At 44.8% G+C, this 6,928-nt stretch overlaps 1 non-coding gene across 1 annotated transcript; it reads right to left on the reverse strand.

Moving 5' to 3' along the window:
• Positions 1–6,559: 6,559 nt before the first annotated feature.
• TRNAD-GUC lies at positions 6,560–6,631 on the reverse strand. The gene has a single exon. It is a non-coding gene; the product is annotated as a tRNA-Asp (tRNA).
• Positions 6,632–6,928: the final 297 nt, after the last annotated feature.

Raw genomic sequence — 6,928 nt, forward strand, 5'->3', positions numbered from 1 at the left:
CCAACCCAGCACAGCTTGACAATAGATCTTGTTCAGGCTCGTCCCTCCCAAGGGTATAAGCAGAGAAACGAAAGACAGCCCTGTGTGGAGTTGAGATGCGAGGGCTGGCAAGGCTCTCCACCAGACCCTGCCTGCTGTCAACCACGATGGGAGGGGGAGAGGCAGGAAGTGGAAGGAGTGGGGGCAGGCGGGGTGGGATGTCACTGGTGCTATTTTACAACATCGGACAAACTCTGACTTGTGCTCCTTGCACTTCTGGCCCAGCTGTCCAAACCTTTTCTTCACATGAAGAACAGACTAGAGATGTCAATATGAACATACAATTCTTACACAAGCAAAAATGGACTTCAGAGAAAAATGGAGAAATAGGTCAGGGTTGCCTCCACCATTTTTGTGAGCTACATGGAAGGAAAAAATGGTGGCTAGAATCATTTCTCCCTCATTGGGAAGAAGACATGAAGGGCATCATAGATACCGTGTTCCCTTAGGGAAAGAGTCTATTAGATTGTAGCCTGGAGTGCAGGGAAGGGAGGCAGAGTTCTGGGGGGGCGGGGGGGGGGGGGGGGGGGGGGGGGGGGAGGAGAACACTGCCACGGACCAAGGGTCGGGAGGGGGCAGGTAAAAGTAGAGGCTTTCAGCTTGAGGGAGAGCAGCAGGAGGCAGACAAGTTGCACTTCCTTGGACAAGTTTCGTTCAGCATGGCCTGTGGAAGGGAGACTGCAGGGCTAGAAGCAGCCCCTGCCAGAGATCTGGATGTATGTCCATGGGAAGTCACGGGAGGCGGTTTCTGTTTCTATTTGCATATTTTGGTGCTGGTGACCTTTATGTTTAAAAACATTGATCAATCAAATTTTTTGAATAGGTAATACAGCCACGCATCAAAAGGCTATACCAGGTGATTCACTCAGCGGAAATGTCTAGTCTCACTTCTGTTTCTTAGCCACGCTCCTTTTGTTCCCAGAAAAAGAGGGCCTGGCCCTGCGTGGGTCTGCCCAGGGCCAGCCGGTGGTGTGTGAGTTCTTGACTTCATGCAGGGAAGATTTTGCAACAGGAGTCTGGGTGAATTCTAGAGGCTGTGTATTAAAGCTGGGGATGTGAAACAAGAAAGGATTGGGGAAATGAGCCGAGGCTCGTCTGCTTTGGCTCACCACAAAGGTAGAGAAAAGGAGGCTTTGGGGACAGGTTCAGGGTTCAGTCAGGTGAACTACTGCTGCCCATTGCTGCCTTGGCTGCAAGCCTCATGGGGTTCCTTAGAGTTCAGGAAATGCTTGCCTGTGGGGAAAGATGAGGGGGGGAGGGGATAGGGGTGGGCATGCTCCTAGGACAGAGATCAGGTGCTGGGACCTGCATTTTGAGGTGTTTTAAAGGCTAGGAGTTTAGGGGAGATCACAGGGGAGGATCTCAATAGAATATTCATCAGTTTTATGCTGATGTGCCAAAATGAGATTTATCCCCTTAACCTCATCTGTCCTGGGGTGTGGTTGGCAAAAGCATTAGTTGGATTTCTGCTATCTGTCTCCCTAAATAGGGTGACTTAAGCTATTTACTCTCTGAGTGGGAAGGAGAAGTACAAACATTTTACTGTTAAATATCCTTGGTTTAGGGAAGATGGGATTTACTATATGGTTGCAAACTGTTTGGCATCTACATTGATTAAATGGCTTCAAACTGCTTATGTAACTGTCTGCCTCAGTTTCCCTATCCCGCTTGTCAGCCTGACTAGCCTGTCTCCTTTTCCTCCCCATCGGTAAACCATACCATGATTTTCTTGAGAATCTGGAAATATGTTAACATAGATATGAGCAAATTTTATTTTTATTTTTATTTATTTATTTTTAAAATATATTTTATTGATTTTTTACAGAGAGGAAGGGAGAGAGATAGCCAGAAACGTCGATGAGAGAGAAACATCGACCAGCTGCCTCCTGCACACCCCCTGCTGGGAATGTACCCACAACCAAAGTACATGCCCTTGACCGGAATTGAACCTTGGACCTTTCAGTCCGCAGACCGACGCTCTACACTGAGCCAAAACCAGTTTCGGTGATATGAGCAAATTTTATATATAGTCCTCTCCTCCTTGTACACAAAAATAGAAAGTCATCCAGAATCCTATTCTGTCTAACACTCTGCCCCTACTGCCCCTTCTCTTTTCAGATGTGCCCCCTGATTTCCATCATCTTCTGGCCCCACTGGAGCTCTGATATGTTGACTCCACCTCTTCACAATTTATCTCCTTGCCCAGGTTGTACAGGTTCTTAGCTAAACCACGCCCAGGCCATCACATCATTCAATAAAAATGGAGACCATCTGCCAGAGATATTGGTGAGACCTTGAAGGATTTTAGGCAGGGTCGAGGTCTGATTAAATTAGAAAGAATGCTCTAGCAGAAAACACAAGAGCCAGTGTAGGAATACTGTAAGTAAAATTTTTCAAACTTATGTAATAGGCCACACTGTAGGGGTGTCGAACTCAATCAGAGAAGGGGCCAAAATCTAAAATCCAGCCTAAATCGCGGGCCGAATGGTTTACTGAACAGTCATAAACTGTCATTGTGATGGAAACGCAGCGGAGTGCAGTGATGACAGCGCGGTGCGGGCCACATTGCAAGGCCTGGCGGGACGGATTTGGCCCGCGGGCCTTGTGTTTGACACATGTGGGCCACAGTAAAGTGGTGCCCAGTGGCTAGACAAGGGTAAGTACCTGGGCCCAAACTGACTGACGGAACCATCCAACTGAGACCAGGTGTCTTAGGAAAGATGGAATTCTCTGCGAATGAGAAACCCCACAATGACACTGCCTTAAAGAGGAAGTTTATTTCTGTGCCAAGGAAGAGAAACCCAGAGTAGGCAGTCCACAGAGGAGTTGCATGATCACCAGAGTCCTGGCTACTTGTAGCTCAAAGGTCCTATGTTGCTGCTCCACTACCCTCAGCACATGGTTCCAACCTCAGGACACAGCATGGCAGTTAGAGCTCTAGCCATTACCTCTGCGTTCCAGAAAAGAGAGGACAGGAGAGGTTTTTTGTTGTTTTTTTTTTAAAAAAAGTCCTGCTTGGCTCAGTGGTTGTGCATCGACCCATGAGTCAAGAGGTCTCAGGTCTCTTCAGGTCAGGGCACATGCCCAGGTTGCAGGCTCCTTCCCCAGTAGGGAGTGTGCAGGAGGCAGCCGATCAATGATTCTCCCATCATTGATGTTTCCATCTCTCTCTTTCCCTTCCTCTCTGAAATCAATCAATAAAGTCCCTGTTAAGAACCCTTCCTACAAGTCATAAATAACAATGCCTCTTATCTTGGCCAGAACTGCAAAAAGGCTGGGAAATGTGGTCTTTTGGGACGCCATGTGTCCTGCTACACATGGAGAGTTTTACTGCTAAGGATAAAGAAATGCAGATGTGGTGGAGACAGCTCATGGTCTTTGCCACACCAGATGTATAACCTGGAGAGGAAAGAAGAAGACAGATGATGAAGGAGTATGTGAAGCACTGGATTAATTTATAGGGTTCTGTACCCCCAAAATTGTTCTTTCCCAAACACATCTCTGCTTCTGGCCTCATGCATGCCCGGACTCCCGATACTATGTCAGACTGGAAAGCTGCCCACCTCACATTTTCATGTTCAAGTCACAGCCCCACCCATTTTTCCTATTAAAATCCTGCTCATTCTCCAAGCCCCATTTCAAACGCCATATTGTTATTCCTGACATTCCCTGGACTCTAGGGCCTAGAGGACAGACCTTGTCTCTCTAGAACTTCATTTATAGTTCTCCTTGGGCCTTGGCCTTCATCTTAACATCATGCCGTCTTAGGTCTTTGTATAGTGCTGTGCTAGGGAGGAAGTTATCCAATAGGGAGGACAGAGCCTTCCCCAACTCTATGCTAGATAGCTGCAGTGTCCTAGAATGACCTTAGTATCTGCAAACTGCATTGACTACTTAAAGGAAAGGAAAGGTCTGTATGAAGTAAGGGGGAAAATGAAACGTCTGTGTATCCTTTTAAGGAAAGTGTTAATGCACCAACGGCAACTTCCTGAATTTCCTAAATGTTAAGGTATTTCAAAAACACGATTATTGCAAATGTCGTAGATGCTCCTTAGAGGCCTAATTCAGCGCAATCTGCTCCTCGTGTCCCATGTTTGGCTGCTTCTACACTTGATCTTAGCCAAAAGGCAGAGAAGCGATGGTTGCTTCTCATTTCCCAGGTCTTCTTAAAGACTCTTGCTAATGAACAAGGAAAAAAAATAAGCATTAAAGCGATCAAAATAAACAAAATAAAATCCAACCAAAATAATAATGCTAGCTAACATGCGACAAATGCTGACTGTAGGCCAAGCTTGGTGCCAAGCACGGCCCCTACATTATTTCATTTCATCTTTTCAACAACCCCATGAGGCAGAGGTATTTCATTTATCTCGAGGGAACTGAGACCTTGGGGGATTAAGTACCTTTTCCAGCTGAGCAGTAGAGCTGGAATACTTCTTGTTCATGTAGCCCTCTGAATATATGTACGACTTCCTTTCATAAAACTTTATATAAATCATCCTTTTCATGCTTGATAAAGTCTCCTTTCATAGATACACCCTGATGTCATGCTAATTTCTACAGAAGCAATGAGAAGCTTCATTTTTTTTAAAACTATTCTCAATCCACCACTGCATATGGATAACACTCCTGTTGTTTGTGAACTGCGAACTTTGTACACTACGTTTGGGGGTCAGTGGCAGCAATTCTATTGCATCATGTTTGTCACCCTATATTTGATAATACCCAGAACACTTTTAGGCCTCAAAAAATGTTTACAGCTATCACTCACGTCATGATTGTAGGCCCTGTGAAATGAAGGTGTATACAGATGTAAGGTATTGGATTTCACAGGTGGAATGTTTTTGTTTTATTTCCTTTTGTCTACACATTTAGGTATAAAAGTATCCTCCTTACACTCCTTATACCCAAATGGATAGCATCTTTTTCTTGTGCTGGAGCCAAATTTTATTATTAGACCACTTTGTACAGAATGGACCTATCAGCACTCTCCAATGCTCAATTCCTCAACTATTCCCATGCTTTACAAATCTTTCCTTTTCTCTAGAAACCCTTTCATTTCTACAGTCAAACATGTTGCTTCCTTTCCCTACAAAAATTAAAAAACACTTTCTCAACATTCCCCTCTATTCCTCTTTTATAGTTCCTTCCCACATTGGCCAACCATCTTGACAGAGCAGCCTATGTTCTATTTCCCCTCTTCTCTTCTTTTGCTCAACCCACTGCTTGCTGGCATACACTTTCAACTAGACTACTCAAGTCAACAAAATCGCCACTCTCCCCATCTCCAACCCTTTGACAAATGAAATGAGACATTTCCCCCTTTATTTTAATGGCTCTCTGAGCTGTATATGTCATTGCTGGTTGGCCTCTCTAGTTTATTTCATGGGTTCCTCTTACTCTAGTCCCCACCCCTTTAAAATTTTTTTCAGCTTTATTGAGGTATAATTGACAAACAAAATTGAAGGTGATTTGATTGCGAAGGTATTCCCCCAAACTTCTAGCCCCGTTTTATTAAATGCTGGTGTTCTCCCCGCTTACAGCCCCTTTTCGCCGCTCTTGACACACTCCCTGGGCTGAGCTTACTCTGGTCATAGTTTCATTATGTGATGTTTTCATGTCTACACCAAACATCCCCAGAGCTGTAGACTCAGAGACAAACCAAGTGGCTCATAAACATCTCCACTTTGATCCCTTTATATTCTCAAACTCCATATTAAATTTAGATCTTTCCTTCCTAAATATGTCCCTCTCGTATAGACTCTCTCTCTCATTAATGATCAACCAGCCATTGGCGCCAAAAAACCTGAGAATCCCTTTAGGCTCCTTCTCAATCTGAGAATCCATTTATCTAAGTACACCTCCGAATCCTTCCTCCCTCTCTATCCTTACTAGCTTTCTATGGCAGGCCCCCAGCATGTTCTCCCTGGACTATTTTAACGGTTTCTTAACTCTCCTGCCTTTGATTTTTATATCCACTCTGTGAATACTACCAGTGTTCTCATGATAACATAAATCTGACCATGTCATGCCTCTGCTTAAAATTCTTCAAGGGCTCCTCCATTCATACATTCAGGATTAAAGGCCCAGCTGCTGAAAGTCCTTTGAGACCCCTATTCTTGGACTTTTCCAGTTTCAACTCTGAGGTCCCATCCATAAATCCTTCCTCACCTTTTTCTAAAGCTGAGCTACATGTCCCAGCTCTGCATTCCCCTTGTGGCCAGAGCACACTCATATGACAGGACTCTCTCGTTACAGCATATTGAACTAATCTTCCTAAATTTCTAGGATAGGAATATTGGCTTATTTTGTTTTAAATCTCCGGGGCCTGGAAATGTACATAACAAAATACACACACACACACACACACACACAGAGAGAGAGAACTGAGCTCACTTTTTTTGGCAAACCAGCAACAAAACAGACCTTAGTGGGCTATTTCCTACACATTGCCTTGTACAACGTTCGTACAAGTATCATTTTCAAGCGTAAGTAAGAGGAAAAAAAGACATTGCTGCATCTCCCCGTCGGGGAATCGAACCCCGGTCTCCCGCGTGACAGGCGGGGATACTCACCACTATACTAACGAGGAACTGCACATGTGAGGGAGCTTTCTGGTACGCCACTTATTCTGATACATACCCCGCCCAGCTCTCACTATTAACAGTCAAAAACAAGCTTTACTCTTTTCTTTTTTCTTTCTTTTTTTTCTTTTTTTGCCATTTCAACTTCTACCCGAAATTAAACGGAACTAAAAAGAAAGCTACGCTTATTTCCATCTGCTGCCACTCTCCCGCCTCTTCCTCTTCTCCCCAACTCAGGAGCAATCTGGACACTCCGCCGCTCTACTGGACACACAGCACTCCCAGGGTGCAAAGCGCACGCCTTG

This window comes from Pipistrellus kuhlii, unplaced genomic scaffold (assembly GCF_014108245.1).
Source record: "Pipistrellus kuhlii isolate mPipKuh1 unplaced genomic scaffold, mPipKuh1.p scaffold_m20_p_3, whole genome shotgun sequence".
In the NCBI taxonomy this organism is placed as follows: Eukaryota; Metazoa; Chordata; class Mammalia; order Chiroptera; family Vespertilionidae; genus Pipistrellus; species Pipistrellus kuhlii.